The 15,850-nt window shown below is 40.0% G+C and overlaps 1 long non-coding RNA gene across 2 annotated transcripts; it reads right to left on the bottom strand.

Moving 5' to 3' along the window:
- Positions 1-848: 848 nt before the first annotated feature.
- On the bottom strand, positions 849-15,544 carry LOC148183748 (uncharacterized). Of its 2 annotated transcripts, none has more exons than XR_015773203.1 (3): positions 15,349-15,544; positions 3,180-13,197; positions 849-2,886 (listed from the first exon to the last, which is right to left on the bottom strand). It is a non-coding gene; the product is annotated as an uncharacterized LOC148183748 (long non-coding RNA). The 2 variants fall into 2 exon arrangements; XR_015773202.1 differs by having other exon boundaries at positions 3,180-7,147.
- Positions 15,545-15,850: the final 306 nt, after the last annotated feature.

Below are 15,850 nucleotides of genomic sequence, written 5' to 3'. Positions count from 1 at the left end.
ACAACTGCTTTTGAAAGTACCATTTACCAAAACAATTCAAAATTATCAAAGGAAACATCCCATGTCTTAGTTAGATTTTACAGGTCACATCCTGGTATATGATTAAAAGTGATGCATCCCTGTATCAGAGATGTCCTTAAAATATGTGATTCTCAAAGTCTTTGAGTAAAGTCATAAGTGGATTTTCACTCCAAGGGTCCCATAGGTGGTTTAATGGATATTGAAGCTTTTGGATTTCCCTTGTGAGGGCTTCTTCACTTAGTCATGATCTTTGCTTACTATTTGATAGGTAGATACAATGTTAATAACATCATTCAGGTATATTTCTAGAATCCCTTTGCACAGTCACAATAGTGAAAACATAGTACAAAATCAGTTGGGTTGTGTGTCTTTACAAATACAGATAGTTTGCAGCATGACAAAATAGAGTCAACAAAATTGGATCACTTCGTTATCTAAGGACACCTATGAAGTTGTTTCTTGAGGTTGGAGGGAATTACGTTATTCACTTATATAGCTATTGTACTGAGTCATCTACTGTAAGAGATGATACACTGTAAGTTTTCTAGAAGTTAGAGGAATTGATACTGCTTTAACATAATCCTTGTCATTTTTAGAGGTGGTGAAAACAATGCTGGCTTGATTAATTATGGTCAATATGATCTGGTAGAAAGGGTTTCAGATCTAGGTTTCAGTCTACCTTAATTGATGGTACTTCATTAGGTAAGTGATATGAAGCGTCTGTTTTGATTTGTGTCTCTGTTTCCCTTTAATCGCTGCAGTAATTAAGATTGTCAAATACATACTTCCTAGTGTTAGCATTCAGGAACACACATAATCACGAATGATTATATGAAGGTGCTTTATTGAAGAGTTCTGGGTGTCAGGGGTACACATACCCAAATCTGACCCGACTTGGTTTTGACTTGAACATGTTTTTATACTCTATCATTATATTATTTACATATTAATTATTAAACTTACATTGTTCTATTGTATGCGTTGTTTTTACCCAAGCATGGATTTCTTGTTACCCCCCTCAACCCCCTAACATTGTTTCTCATGTTCTTTAAACAATAATTATATCTAATCACATCTAACAATTGTATCATTTGTCATATACTGATTACACAGGTGCAGTTTCACATGATCTTTAGCAAGTACAAGGCCTAACATTTCCCAGGGCCTACTTTTCCCAGGCTTGCCAAAATGAACTTTCTAAGTCCCCGAATTTTCTAAGATTTAAAAACCTTTTACTAACCCCCTTTGAAAGCATTTTCACTTCACTCTAAGTGCAAATGTTTTCACTTGATACAGTCCTTTGTTTCTGAGTTTATACTTGATGTTCTTCGAATTCTTGATTGATGTAAATGTTGTCCTAGATGTTGTCACGAACTGGAGAACCAGAAGATGGTGGGTGTGGATCTCACGTCAGTGCCTTTATTATTTTCTGGTTCCAAGATGTTTTCTTCTATATTTCTCCTTTTTAGATGGTGTAAACTAACCAAATTGCTAAGAATACAATTAGTAAGATTATGACACTCTCAATGATAGATTTAATCCATGAACTCCAATTCTACCCTAAACCCTTGAAGATTTTGCCTAACCAACTTGTGGTCAAATCCTTTTGCTCTTCCTGTGCTCCATGCTCTATTTGTTGCAACTCACTCAATGTTATATTCTACATCTGCAGTTACATTTGGGATGTGGACGCAGCAATGATCAATCCGTCCCTTTAAAAACTTACACACTCCATGCTCTTTCAGGAGTAGCAAATCTAGGGCCAATTGATTTTGTAAAGTCATTTTGTGGTTCTTGTAATTGTACATTTAGTTCTTTAAATCTTGTCAATCTATCTACCTGACCTGTAAATTTGTACATTTCTTTATTCTGACAGTTTGCTATAGGACTGAGCAAAGACTCTAGGGCTCACCCAAATTTCACTTCACTAGAGTGTTCTTGCCAAGTCTCATCCTGATTCTATTCCTATCCTAATCTTTCCTAGCTATGCCTGTGTCTAGCCACTGAGTTGCTTTTCAAGCAGATCTCACATTTTGACATTACTGATTTTGCCATTGTTAGCATCCGTACCGAGATTAATTTTGCTTTAGTAATTTTACCAATGCCTCTGCACCCCAATGACATTTGTTATGTTTAATTTGTAGAACTTCTCTCATTATCAAGGGGGGTAACACTATTTGTGCAGTTACATACCACTTTTCTGAATTCTTTTGTGCATTTATCAAATGTCCCAATTTCTCATTTCCTACTGAATATTTTGGTTTTAGAGGCAAATTGAATTGAGATACATTAGTCTTTAAAGGTATCAAGGCCATTGCAGTTGCACTTTTCAAGCAGCTTGTTGGGCTGTCCAGTCTGCTTTTTGATTTTCCTCACAAATTTTGGAGTTTCTTGATTGGTGTGCTTTACAGCGTATAACTGCCACTAGTTCAGGTTTTTGTATTGTTTTATCAATTGCAGGACTGCATCTTGATGTTTAATGTGCATACCTTGAGAAGACAGTAGTCTTCTTTCTTTCTACAGTGCTCCGTGTACATGTACTACTCCAAAAAGCATACTTTGAGTCAGTCCATATGTTTACCCTTTTCCCTTTACTCAATTATAGTGTTCTGGTTAAGGCAACCAGTTCTGCCCTCTGGGCAGATGTATTTGGTGATAATGCTTTTGCCTCCACTACTGTACTGACTGTTGTTACCGCATATCCAGCGTATCTGGTCCCGTTCTCCACGAAGCTGCTTCCATCTGTGAATAGCTCCCATTCTGGTTGCTCTAATGGGATGTCTTTCAGGTCTTCTCTTGCCGAATAGGGGTACTCTATTACTTCTCCACAGTCATGCTCTAATGGGCCTTCTTCAGTTGTGGTACCTAGGAACAAAGTTGGATTCAAAAGGTTAGCTGTCTTTAGTTTGACATCATCCTGCTCAGTCAGGATTACCTGGAATTTCATAATCCTGCTTGGAGATAGCCAGTGGCCCCTCTTTTGTTCTAAAACAGTGGTTACCATATGTGGCACGTAGACATTTATGTGTCTACCCATAGTGAGGTTTTTGGTTTTTTTTTTTAGCTTCTTGTATCAGCATCACAGTGTTTGCAACTGCCCATAGGCATGAAGGACATCCGGCACTCATGTTGTAAAGTTGTTTGGAAAAGCAGCCTACCAGCCTTTTCCAGCTCCTCAAATGTTGGGTCAGCACTCCCAGTGCTAGGTGTAGTCTTTCATGCACGAACAGGTGAAAATCTTAGGATAAATCAGGCAATCTTAACAACTGCTGGAGCAGTTGTCAATGCCTCCTTCAGTGGTTTGCCCCAGGTAAACGGCTGTGTCTTCTGGGCTTCATACAGGGGTTTTGTAATTAGTCCATAATCCATGATCCACAGGCCGCACTGCTCTGTCATCCCAAGGAAAACTTGCAGCTCATGCAGGTTCTGGGGTTCTGGAATAGCACAAATAGCTTGAATACAATTAGTATCCAGCTTATGTTGCCTTTGTGAGATTTCATATCACAGTCTGCCAGGCAATTTGTGCCATTTCTTTAGACACCTTATATCCTCCCATTCCCAGTTGATTTAAAATTTCAACTGTTACCTTTATGCAGGTTGTTTTCTCTTCTGTAGTTGTCCGTGTATCATCAACATTCTGCAACAGCAGGTATTGTTCTCTGGTACTTACCCATTCTCGGACCAAATCTCAAGCTCCTTAGCCAGCTGGCTTCCAAATAGGGTTGGACTGTTCTTGTATCCTTGTGGGAGTCGTGCTCAGGTGAGCTGAGTTTTCCTTCCGTTTTCTGGATTTTCCCACTCAAAGGCAAACAGTTTCCTACTTTCTTTGTCAAGAGTTATGCAGAAAAAGACATCTTTTAAATCAATTACAGCAAACTATTTATACTTCTCTTTTACGGATGTTAACAATGTGCAAGGATTAGCTACCACTAGGTAAATATCTTTAGTTATTCCATTTATTGCTCTCAAATCCTGTACTAGTCTGTATTGGTCAACACAGAAATTTGGGCTCTGGTGTTAACTACAGAAGTAATAGGTGCACATTTAGGACCTACTATTGCTACAATCAGTATGTCTCCAGTTTTGTTATTTCTAGCGAGCATTTTAAACACAACTAACTTCTGCCTCTCTGCTCACCCAGGAGAGGCAGTTACCAGTTTCCCTGATTCTAAAGCTGTTTGGGCTCCACTCCCAGAAGCTGAAAAGGAGACTGCTTTGGCTCACAGCCTGTGGAGGTGTGCTCGGTTGTACAGTGGGGGCATTTAATACAGTGAACTTGGGACAGTGCCAATTAGAAACTACTTTTAAGTGATAAGCCATCCATTACTTTCCTGGGGACCCCCTTCTTTATCTCTAGTGACCACCAATACTGGTGGTTAGAGATTTGTTTTTTCTTTTCTGGGCTTTTGTTAAGAGAACCAATGTATCTAACACCCTTTGCTTTCTCTGGTTTTTCTTCTGGGATTTTTACAGGTCCATAATTTCTACTGTAATTAATTAGCTCTTTTGCAACTTTGCTCCATGTCCAAATTTTGTGGTACCTAGCAGGTGAACGCAATTGTGAACCTGTCGGCTGAGGGGGGGGTGAAGGGAGTAAACCCAGGATCAGTGGAACCAAGTCTATCAGTCAGGTTCCCAAGAAGTCTATCTAGTGTATCCACAGAGGTTATAGCTGCTATGGTTTTGGTTATTTTTTGGAGGAAAATTGCTGTAGGTTTAAGTGATTCTGGAAGGCCTTGAATTAAAGGGGTCATAATTTCAGTTTTCACAGGTAACAACATTGGTGATTCATAACCAGCAATTAATTTTCTTTTGTGTATCATTTGTAAACAGGCAGCATTGTGAATGTTTTCAGTAGTTGGTTGGGGGTACCAACTATAGCTATAGGGTTCCCCCCTTTCCAAGGGGTTAAGCCCCCTTTCCCAATAAGCTGCTTGCTGAGTTAGGGATCATGTCTATCTCCTGTTGTTAAGAAGACTTAATGTCCCTAGTACCCACTGGTTTCCCGTTCTCTCAATTGAATTTGATCTCCTCCAGTGAGAGACACTTGGAATACGTACTCTGTCTCTGACTTGTGAGGGAGATGCCCGTACTCCTTTTTAACTCAGCCAATTCAGTAGCAGTGTATGGGGTTGTTTTGTTTTGGTTTTTTTTTTGTTTTGATTTTTTTTTTAGTGGTTATATGCAGATCAAGATCTTCATCACTGATATAATTATATTCTGTTTTAATTAGAGGTTTCAAAATAGGATAACGGTGTTCCCCACAATTTTATCCGAGTTAGCTCCTTTTGAGGGTAAATTTGATTAATGAGAGGAGTTTCCCTCTCTTCTGTTTCTTTTAGCAAGTCAGCATTTTTTGTATTTTTATCGTGGAGGGCTGCTCGCAACAGACTGATCTTACTCCTTTCTTTATCTAATTGTTTTTGCAAAATTTTAACTAGGTTTTGGAGGGAGTCTATTATAGTTCTTTCCTCACTTCTTCGCTTAAAGTGAGTTTCTATAGCTGCTGTAAGACAAACTCCCAAAACTGAGCGGAGTATAGTTTTATTTTTGCCCGGTTTAAATTTTGTTTCATGTTTTAAAGAACATACTCTATCAATCACATTTTCCAAATTAAACCAATTATTAAGCACCAACTTTTCCCCTCCCGGAGAAGGTCTGGCATTGTATTTTGCTAACAAAGCATAAAATGCAGCTTTAACTTCTGCACTGCTGTTGTCAGTCATTTTACGAAAGGAAAACCACTACAGGGAGGTATGAACTTAAATTATACACACACACTGAGCTTTTTGCTTCCCTGTATGGGTGAAAAGACCAATTCTGCTTGGGAGGCACTCCTTCAGTTTAAAATTCTGGTTGTCTCTTTGCTACATGAAGCAGTCAGAATTCATACACACAACAACAACAAAACCAGTCCCCCACCTCTGCACTAAGAGATCTTTTGCGAAATTCTGCAGACAGAGCACTCAAGTGAGTGTGGGGTGCTTTTCACCTTGGCATGTGCAGTTTGCGGGAAATTTGAGTCGCTCCCCTTGCTTTCTAGGCACCGCTCACTCTTTTGGGAGTGTCGGGCTAGGTGCAGCTGGAGTGAGATGTCCTTCCCCCAATACAGACTACACAACAAACCTGCAGCCCCTTCTGTCTGTCAGAAATCCTTTCCATGACTCCAGTTTAAATGTCACGATTCACTAATGCGAGTGGGAGTCATGAGAAATTTGTTTGATCCCAGAGTGCAAAAAGGACACAAAGGGATTTCAGTTTAAATCACAACAGTGATTTATTTTAGTGCCAACAACAAGGGTTATGCGATAGAGGAGAGAGAGAGAGAGAGATAAAGAAAACAAAGAGGGAGAGAAGAGGGGGGTTATAGCTACCAACGGATGTGACTGGGTCGCTGGGGTCTTCTTCTGTGGGAAGACCTCGCTGAAATTAATTTAGCCTTATGTAATTCTTCCCCAAAGTTACCTTGTTTCCAATGTGTTAATAAGCACCCTGTCACCCTGAAAACTCAGCTTTTGAGCTTGCTAACATACTTTTCTAAGGACTTTCCCAGGAGAGTAACTGTAAACATAGATATGTGTACATTCTTTCTGTTACATGTCTTGTGATGGGCATCTCTCATGGCCAGTGCAGTGAGAAAGTGTTATCCTGACCATCCGATCCCTGGCCATGGTAAGAAGCCTATAAATCCTGGGAGGAAAAATAAACTCTGCTCTTTCTTTCACACCTTGAACTGTGTCCGTGTGATCTATTCATCTTCAGTGGTAACACCACCCCAAAGGAGAAGTACCTGGTATGGGAGCATTTAAGCTTCTCCATATTACAACTACAATACACCACAAATGCCAAGCCTGCAACGCTTTCGCAGTCATCTGACAGACGGCGCCTAGGCAATACCACCAGGAATTCCTTTAGCCCAACCAAGCGCAGCTTTCGCTGCATCTTACTGGCAGGCACCCAAACCAAAGTAAAGCACCTTACCTTTCTCTCCTGGGGACGTTGTGAGCAGCAGAGACGGTCACAACCAGATGGGCTCCCCGAGAATCCCTCGGTGCCAGCTGGAGCGTGATCAGGTCGCGAGTTCACTCAGCAGCACTCAAAAGGTGCAATCTGGGTCGCCAAAATGCTAGCGGTTCAGGAACACATAATCACGGAATGATTATATGAAGGTGATTTATTGAAAAGTTCTGGGTGTCAGGGGTACACATACCCAAATCTGACCCGACTTGGTTTTGACTTGAACATGTTTTTATACTCTATCGTTATATTATTTACATATTAATTATTAAACTTACATTGTTCTACTGTATGCATTGATTTTACCCAAGCATGGATTTCTTGTGACCCCCCTCAACCCCCTAACATTGTTCCTCATGTTCTTTAAACAATAATTATATCTAATCATACCTAACAATTGTATCATTTGTCATATACTGATTACACAGGTGCAGTTTCACATGATCTTTAGCAAGTACAAGGCCTAACATTTCCCAGGGCCTACTTTTCCCAGGCTTGCCAAACCTAACTTTCTAAGTCCCCAAATTTTCTAAGATTTTAAATCCTTTTACTATCCCTAGGAACATTCATTTTGCAAAATTCAACTTTGGGATAATAGTTGTAGACTAAAACAGTAACATTTTTTCTGAATAAATTAATATTTTAAAGAAATTAATAGACTAGGAGTTATGCATGAAGGAAACCAACAAGCATTGTTGAAATGAAACGCAAAATGCTACTGCTAATCCTGTTGTCTGAAATAGCCTTTAAATAAATTTAACAAGACCCTTAGAATGTAATTGCAGGTTTACAAGTCAAGTTTCAGAAAACCAAATCACGTCAAAGAAAATTCTATAAAGCAATGAAAAGCACATGTGCCTTTTCCTTATAACCTTGGAATTTTGTTCCTTAAAAGTTGCTGAGTTTCTATATCAGTCTATTTGCAAGGTACCTGTTTGTCCTAATAAACTTAGATACATTTTCCTTTTGATTGCAAATAAAGTATTGCACCTTCCTTAAATTAAGGCATATAATCTTAAACTATGGTACCAGGTATGCACATGTCACATTATGCTCATTGTCTTGAATAAGGTGAATGGAAATATATAAATCTACCTAGACATATAAACATGGAACCTGTTATGAACACCTTCTCTCCAAAACCAAATTAGTACCTCTATGTTTGTTTTCATGAACTGAAAATGCTCTTTTGAGGACTTTTAAAACAATCAATGTCTTTGAATTATAAATTGTCACAAATATTAAGGAAGTCAGTGAAGTTGCCTTCTGTCTGATGTAGGGAAGTAACAGAAGGCTGTCACAAAGGGATTGGCAATACTATGTATGTCACCTCTTTTCACTGGGCAATTGATTGGGTCACTGACAGATAGATTAAATTTATAATAAAAAGTAGTACCTCTGAAACAAAGGATAACTGCTTATAGAAGGTCCCTAACTGGGAAATATTACTGATATGGTTGGAATAAAGGTATCACTTTTATTTCTTAGCAAGAAAATCTCGTTTAAAGCAAGATGCTAATGTCTTCTTTATTAAAACTCCAGACACTGCAATCCAGAGATGGCAAGACTGTAATAAATTCTATTTGATGTAATTTTAAACTCTTAATGAATTTTAGTCTTCTCTGCTGAATATTTGTGTTATGCAAATAGAAAGTAAAATTCAACAATTCTGTGTTTCCTGTGTAATCATCTTTTGTTCTGATTAATAACTTTGGAATACTAAGAATTTTGCAAGACTTTTAGGGATAATAACTATATGAATTGCATAAATATAATAGGAAAGGTTGATTTCAAGAACCAAGCAGTCTTCTCTATTCTGGACTTATTTCAAATTTTTATTCTACATTTTCATATTCCCACATAATCTGCTTGTTTTCCATGATTTATACTTTTGGGACTCCGTACAAGCCTATCCTTGCAGGCAGACAGTAATGGCAGGGGACATATGGCACAGCACAGGGATTTAGAAGTCTATGCCTTGAGTTTTGCTCTATATGGTATATGTTTCCTTTGAAGGATATATGATTAATCATCAAATTGAGGATGATAAAACTAAGTGTCATATTGCCATTATCCAGAGTTATCACAAATTGTGTCCAGTCAGATATAAGGGGGAAAAGTCAAGGTAATATTATCATGAATATTGTATGAGTATAATGTTTATATCAGTATAGTTAGCTGCAAAAACCCAATATTAAAAGCCAAGGTCATATTTTGGTTCAAGAATAAAAAAAAAATTGCATATTAGTATTTCAGTGATACCAGTGACAGACCTTTTAGGTTTAATCCTAATTCTGCTATATCCAGAAACCTGCTATTGACTTCAACAGGAGTTGGCATGAGTTCTTAGCTATGAATAAACATGAAAGGTAGTTGTCAGTGATTTTCAGCATGAAAATGATTTTATAGACATTGTAAGCAGAAGTGACAGGTGGAAAATAGCCAGTCAGAAAACTCTGCAACTAAAGCCTGCTAATGAAACACCTCTCTTTCTACAGACCTAGCCCTCAAGCACCTTTCTAAGGTCTGTAGAGTTGACGGACCCCTCTAGTACTTTTATTTATAATACCCTTAGTAGTTTATTTATAAAAACTTGCTGTTCTTTATAATATAAAGCTGTGAACACAAAGGGAATATTTAACCACATACATTGTCTTTAGACACTGCAAACAATGTTTTATTTTTGATCTATTATATATTTATATATATTATATATATGTATTTTGATCCAATATATTTGGGAAAATAGTATTTATGCAAACCAGTGTATCAGTTGTAGTCACTTATAGAGGTACCATGTGGTTGGATATATGCACAACGCCTTGAGATAGAAAATAAAAGTTCAGACTTTGTTAATTATTACTAGTGGATTAGGAGTGCTTTGGTTGATCTCTTGGTATCTCTTATTTTTAAGTCAGGCTGTAAGTTATAAACTCCCTACCCCACACGTAACATATTCTGTCAAACAAAGCAAAACACCTTGAGACAATCTGAAGTTTTTTGAGAGTTACAGCCAATGCTTTATTTATTTATAATGTAATATATAATAATAATAATGTAATATATAAAATAATTATGTATTTTTTTTATTGAATTAGCACTCCCAAAAGGCAGATTTGGATACCAGAAAAATGCATTAGATAATTTCCAGTCAATTTGCTCTCTTGGTATTTTGTGGCATTTTTATGCCATCTTAACAGCATCACCCAAGATTCTTTAGGCACAAAAATATTCCAAATTATAGTCTGTGATAAATTCTCAGGAAGTGCTCCTTAAATATCTATAGTAAGAAACTGTCATGGTTCTGTCACAGTACAGCTGGCCTGGACTGGACAAAGTGAATCTGACCATGACACAAATCCAATTCAGCTAGCCTAGTTCATGCCTGCACATGTCCTCGGATAGGTTACGGGACCCTCAGCCAGTCCCATCCAAGCTGAGAAGTAAGCACACCACTGTCCAGGAAGCTGGGCAGGGAGAGAGATCTCAGCCGATGGATGTATAACCCGGGAAATTTGAATTGGGTATTTAAGTGAGTTCTGAATAATAAACAAGACTGTTTGTCTCATGAGCACCTGGAGCACGAGTTGTGGAGTTTTCGTCTCCTCACCCAGGACCATTGTGTTACATGAAACTTTATTAAAAATGTTCTTATGTTTAGGTTGTTGGTCTGGATAACATATTAACAGTTGTTATATAAATTTTAGAGCTATAAAAAAGATTAAGATACTATGATTACTGTAAACCTGAAAATAAATCATTATTAAGGTTTTGCAAGTTATTTTTTCTGCATCTCAGATAATGTACTTCAGCTTCATTTACTGTTTGTTATATACCAGCAAGCAGTTAATAACCCTGAAAACTATGTTCTGCTAAGAAGATAGCTTGTTATATATACAGCAATAACATAAACTGTTTGAAGTCCAAACAAAGTGTGGCTATAAAAATAAACATGTACTAGATATTACTGAATTGGAAGAATCCTATATAGAATGCTAAAAAACACCTCCTGTTAAAGTATGTTAATGTGAAGCATTGGTTTCTACACGACCACCTACATTGGTGGCTAGGTCAAGGTGCACTGGAGTTTGAGAACAGAGACAGACACAGATACTACTCTTCTTTAAGCCATTAAACCAGTTAAACACTCTTTACACAGTATTTCATTTCCTTATGTCATTTTCTCCTGGTTGAAACCTGTCTTTAATACCATATCTGGTCCTCCTTGACATTTGCCTGCTGATTGTAGGATGCCTTGTCATTGTACCCCCATTGTACCCCTTTGTGCCACCTCATCCTGTGAAATCCCATTAGTGTACAAGAAAATAAAATCTGGTATATCCAGTGAGTGAATTTCCATGGTACAGATTCCAGTTAGTTGGAATTCTCTCTGGTATGCTAGCACTATGGAGACCAATATCAGGGACATTTGAAACTGGCATTTCTTGCATTGGAAGTGTAAAAGAATTGAAAACAGGAAATAAAGTAACATGTTTTGTTTGGGTAGTGAGATTCAAAGGGTTGTATATCCAATACTAAGGAATTTCAGGAAAACCAAAATAAAACCTCTTTGCTCTTGAATAATGAACTAATTTCAGGTGGCAATTCCTCAAGGAAAATTGAAACATTGGAGCAATCCAGCATCCCAGTCATTCATTCCCACCTCTGCCTGAGCACCCTTTTCTCCTAGGTCAGGTTAGGGTTTACGGCTAGCTCATGGCAGGGACTGGGGACTTCTTTTAGGGCTGGAGAGCAAGGAAAGATCCCAGGATTGCCAGTTTAGCTGAGAACCTCAACCATACCTGGGAGATGCTTTAAAGAAGAGATGTTCAGTGTATTTAGGTAATCCTCAACATGTATTTTTTATGTCCTCTCTCTACTATGTGCCTGTGTAAATGCAATGCAAACCCGTCCCTCCTGTCTGTCTTAGAGTAGCAATTTTTAGGCCAAGTTTTGGTGGCTGGGCCAGGTCCGTTGGTCTGACCAAGACTTTCCCAGAGAGAGCGGGGGGGTCTCTGGTGATGCCTGGCCACCGGGTAACCTCAGCAAGGGGCAGCCTGTGGCTGCGAGTGATTTCAGCTCAGTGGTTTTAGCTCTGCTTGCTAGGCTATCCCAGGCTGACTCAGATACAAAGAAATAGGAGCGTCATGTGGCAATTCCACAGAAACAGCCTTCACTGTCCAGCAGCTCTGTGAAGGGTAGCCAGGGACAGCAGTTCCCTTCTGAACTGAGCAGCAGAAGCTGGGGTTTTTATGGGGGAAAGCCAGAGTGGTACCAGGGGGGAAAAACAATGGGCTACAAAGGATCAGCATAGTCACCAAAGTGTGGTGGGATACCTCACCATGAGAAGAGAGGATGGCCCCATCTAAGGGGTGCCTCTTCAGGAGAAGGTTGAGATAGGCTTGTCACAGCTCCCTCAGGGCACATTCCTCCAAGGGAAAGCTTTGGCAGGTTAATCTGCCTCCACACCAAGTCATTTTAATATTTAACTAACCAGTAAGAAGAATGGAAAAGTTTAACATTGGGAATAAAACTTGTTGTTCAGTCTGGCATCACAAGGAACAGCGACAATATAATCATTGGCATCTTTTGCCCAGTTTTTTACCTCTTGCATTCTCCTTTTCTTTCTTTCTTAAAGTAAATGGTAAGTTTCTTACCTGAATAAATTTTTCCTGCAGGAAAAAAGTTAGAATGAGATGTGACTTAGGCCCTCTTCCCATCACTCCTTTTCCCAATAACCCTTGAAGCACCCAGCCAGTTGAAGACAGGTGCTGAAATCAGTGCTGCTGCCAAATAAGTGGTAGCAGCCTGAATGGCAGGTAGGAAACCAAATACAGTAACAGCTCCTGGTGTGCGGAGAATGGCAGAGCTGAGCAAATTTCCCCAGGAGGAAATTTTCATAGTCGGTCTTGGACTGGCGAGACCAATGTTGTCCATTGCTGTCATGACTTTTTGGCATACAAAGCTTGTCCCTAGAGCTGAGGTGATAAAGGTGATTCCAGGCTAGTGCTGAGTGTCAAGATGAAGAACGAGGGATGGGACCACCTTGCTTTGAGATGATTTATTGTTCAAGTAGCCAGATAAGATATCAGTCTCAAGGCAGGAGATTTAGAGGAGCAGCAAGTCAGCCATAGCTCAAGGAAGTCACGAGCTTCTTCTCTGCACAGCAATATATAACATTTTAGCCCAATAGGCAGTTGACACAAAACTTGTTTTCACTTATTAACCTATCACCTTTGCTTAATTTTGCTGCACTGCATCTCTCTCTTAGCCAATAAGCTGACAGGTCACATACTCATACACACCTCAGTTATAGTTTCTAGATCTGTAACCTACTCTATAAATCACACTATTAAAGCTTAAACCTCAAACTATTTTACCTAATATAATTTCTTACCTACTCTAGGCATATTCTTACTCTTAACTACAGAGACCTAAGTTTCTAATTTCTCTACCCAGTGTCTGTGTACCTTCATCATTACATTAACCCAAGCTTTTTCCAAGGCTGCAGACTGAACCAGATTCAGCATCTGTGGAAGTTTCTATTTTTCGGTTTCCAACAGCTGAGTTTAAGTAAAATGTGTCTGTTGGAGCATGTAAATAAGCCTAAATTTGTTGCTGGAAAATCCATAGGACATGGGAGGTTCCCTGAGGAGCACAAAGCTATTAATTCAATGCCTGCATCAAACACAACTTTGAGCCCAGCTGAACCTCAGGTGTGGGAAATGGAAAAGGTAGCAAACTTTCAGAAGCTGTGTGAAAGCAGATCTCAGAATAGAAGAATGCAAAAATACAGATATGCAAGGTCAGGAAACAATAAGGTTGTGTTTTTGAGATATTTTTGAAATATTAAGAATGCTATAAGAAAGGCTTTGTGTACTGTGGAGCCAAGCAGGCAGTCATGGGAATGCTTACTACACAATGATGCAAAGGCAAGACCAAGACTTATAGTGCTTTCTGAGATTGATTGACACAGGCTATTGAAAGGCAATGCCCAGGTGAACAAGCCCACTCCTATCTTATAAAAAGGCTTATTTTTTCTAATGCAAACAAGGAATACAAGGGAGTTATCTTAGCTCTGCCTAACCAGCCACCGACTGTACCCCAAATCCTTTCAGCATGTATCAAACTTAGCACTCCACAGAATATTGCTAAAGTCCAAGCTAATACTTTAAGAGAGCTTCTTGTAAAATCCCAGGATTCTGTAAGAGATAAATTTGAAAAAGCCCTCACGACACATACAAAAACCCTTGAGAAAACTCTTTCAGCCCTCCAGTTTGATTTTGCCAAAGGGCCTTGTTTTAACTGTGGGAAACCCAACCACATTAACAAAGACTTTTCTGAGGTGACAAGAAAAGCTAAAGCACTCAATACTTTCCCTCAATGCAGAAAAGAAAAACATTTTGCAACCCAATGTTGTTCTCAGTTTGATATTGAGGACAATCCTTTGCTGTTAAACTTAAAAATAGCGTGCAGCAGCACCACTGCATAGTGAAAGAAACAGTAGCATCTATTTACTATCTAATTACTAATTCCTAACTAATTACTAATTATCTAATTACTGGTACTTCACAACACAAACAAGACTTTTTAATTATAGGCAAGGACAGCAACAGAATTTTTGGACATTCAATTCTTCCAGCTGTTGTCTCAGTAAACTATAATGAAAAGCTAGTCATTTTAGCTCTTGCATACAGTGTTCCTTATGTCATTCAACTAAAAACACCTATAGCTATTGCCATTGCTTTGCCAATGAATACAGCCAAGCAGAATATTTACCTAGAGACTCCACCTTTAACTAAGCAAGCTGTGTACCAGAAAGTCCCGTTTCTGAATCCTACCCCAGTGTCTGACGTCCTTTAGGTGAAACATATTGGCCATGACTGACCACAGCTGACTTGCAGCCTGACTCACCTTGGTAAAACAGTTTACATCACAGGCATACCGGACACTAGCGCCTATGTCACTGTGATTTCTCATATGTTTTGGCCAGGTGATTGGAATTTGGTGTCACTTATAGGTGCCCTCACAAGAATTAGCGCAGCCACTGTGTGTTTGCGAGGCGAATCTGTTATTACCATTACAGGACCTGAAGGGAAGACTGCTGTGGTGCACTTTTAAGTTTCCCAGCTAAGTTGAAGGCCTTTTCCCTTCGGCCGTGGCTGGGGTGTTCTCCCTCCCCCTCCCCCTTCCCCTTCTCCGCTGCCCGCAGGCGGTTATGCCTGCCAGCTCCGCACCGCCGCCGGCCCCGCGCCGGCCCCGGCGTGGGCGGCCACGGCTGTCCCCGTGGGGCCCCGAGGCCAGCGTTACCTTGCGGTTGGCTCGTTTTCCCCTCCTCCGCTGCCACTACTGTGTCTACCGTGCCTGCCGCCCTCGCTGCCTGCGAGCCCGCGCCTCCACCGTCGCCTGAGCCGGTCTCGGCACTCCTGCGTTCCCCCCGCGCCGACGCGGGGCTCCGACCCCGCTCCGACTCCAGCTCACTACGGCCCCGGCGCGGGAGCTCCGCCGCTTCTGCCCGTATATTTCCGCTTCCCTGTGTCCCATCCAAAACAGGTCGGGCGGCTCGATTTCGCCTTCTCTCCCCCCTAGCGGTTCCATCCCGCGGTTCCACCCAGGCTGTGAAAAATCCCTAGTCCTTGGAAATTAATTAGAGAATCCCCATGACCGTTACTTCTTATCTTAACCTGCCTACACCTCATTTGTAGAAAGTTTGTGTGCCCACCGACCCCATTTTCTAACTGGTCCTCCTGAATTCCAACCCCCCCAAGGTGTTAACCCTTTAAAAGAGGTGGTCAGACCCCCGAACCTTTGT

The sequence above is a fragment of the Pseudopodoces humilis genome, chromosome 9 (genome assembly GCF_049639895.1).
Source record: "Pseudopodoces humilis isolate 2021_Gansu_Grassland_sample_001 chromosome 9, ASM4963989v1, whole genome shotgun sequence".
NCBI lineage: Eukaryota > Metazoa > Chordata > Aves > Passeriformes > Paridae > Pseudopodoces > Pseudopodoces humilis.
The sequence above is the reverse complement of the archived record's forward strand: the minus strand, read 5'-3'. Positions and strand labels throughout refer to the sequence as shown.